Source organism: Propithecus coquereli, unplaced genomic scaffold, assembly GCF_000956105.1.
Source record: "Propithecus coquereli isolate 6110/MARCELLA unplaced genomic scaffold, Pcoq_1.0 Scaffold67, whole genome shotgun sequence".
Classification (NCBI taxonomy): domain Eukaryota; kingdom Metazoa; phylum Chordata; class Mammalia; order Primates; family Indriidae; genus Propithecus; species Propithecus coquereli.
In genome coordinates, this window is record NW_012152729.1 from 4887541 (window position 1) to 4888817 (window position 1277).

Here is a 1277-nt window from a genome sequence, read left to right on the forward strand (position 1 = left end):
ATATACATATATAAAACACTGAACTGCACTGCCTTAAACAGTAACCTGTTCCCTACTTAGGTTCTATTTTACTTATTTCCCAAACCAGGAATCAGTAGGTCAAAGGGTGTAGACTCTGCCAAACTGATTTCCAAAAGCTTCACATCTGCCTCTACAGGGTGTGAAAGAAACAAGTTTCCTAGTCCCTCCCTTCACTAACCTCTGGTAGAATTTTTCCTTGGACCCAAAAAAGAAAAAGAAAAAAAGCAGCTCCATTATAATTAGCTTTTCTCAGGTGACCTGCGGGGAAGAGGAGCATTTCCTACACGCTTTTGGATTTCGTTTATGAATCCTGCCATCCCCCACGTTTGTCTGTTGATCGATCTGGAGAGCTCCCAGCATTAAGGATCGTCCCCTGACCCCCAACCCCACTAGCCCACCCCGCTGAACTTGGGGTCGGTCAGGGAGCGCCCAGGGCGCCTGACCCTCCCATGCCCGGCAGAGAAGGCAGGCAGCGGTGCCCCACGCAAGGCCGCCCACTGCAGCCAGGACATAAACAATTTCGGGTCCCTAAAGAAAACAAACGGGTCTCAAGTTCAAGCCTCTGACCACAGCCTCAAGTGTGCGGGCTCCGGAGTCTATCAAGTCCAATGTCCCTCAAACTCCGGCGCGGCCGTGTCCCAGCTGGGTGCTCCCAGGCGACTTGGTGTCTCCGAGCCGCAGCTTCCCAGCGGGTAAAACAGGCGGGATGCTGAGCTCTCAGGGGTACACGAAGGGCCGGAGCAGCTAGTGCGGGAGGCCGGGTCCGCTGTGCCAAGGGTCCTCCGCGAGTCCGCGGACCCCGTGGCGCGTGCGCACGAGTGGGGTGATCGTGGTCTTGGACACCGCATGTCCCTCCCGGCCGCGGGCCCGCCCCCTCACCTCACCTCACCTTCGCTCTCCGCCCCATCACCTGAGCCGGTGCCGCAGGCCGGGGAGGGCCAGGCACTGGCGAGGGTAGGTGGGGGAGGAAGCGTCTACACTACTGGCTCGTCCCCTTCCCTACCTCGGACCTTCGTTCTCGTCTCACCGGCTTGCGCCGCCGCCGCCGGGTCGGTCCCGTCAGTTCCGCGCCTGCGCACAGTGCCACAACTGCTGCCACCCGGCCTCACCTCACCCAAGTGGCCCCTAGTCGGGACCCTGCTCTAGAAGGAAGCGCCCTCCCGCCAGCTGATTGGTTCGAAAGCGGAGGCGGGCCCTTGACGGACAGAGGTATTGCCCAATGGCTGAAGACGGCGAGACACAGCAGAGAGGTGGGA

General features: G+C 59.4%; 1 protein-coding gene across 2 annotated transcripts in view; it reads right to left on the reverse strand.

Moving 5' to 3' along the window:
* PDP2 (pyruvate dehyrogenase phosphatase catalytic subunit 2) overlaps positions 1-1188 on the reverse strand; it is a 4821-nt gene extending 3633 nt beyond the window's left edge. Inside the window, exon 1 of one of the 2 annotated variants that reach the window (XM_012660473.1) lies at positions 1049-1188. The gene's annotated coding sequence lies outside the window, so the exon portion shown is untranslated. Of the gene's footprint in view, positions 1-1024 lie in introns of both variants that reach the window. The other variant, XM_012660472.1, reaches the window with a different exon arrangement.
* Between the last annotated feature and the right edge of the window lie 89 nt (positions 1189-1277).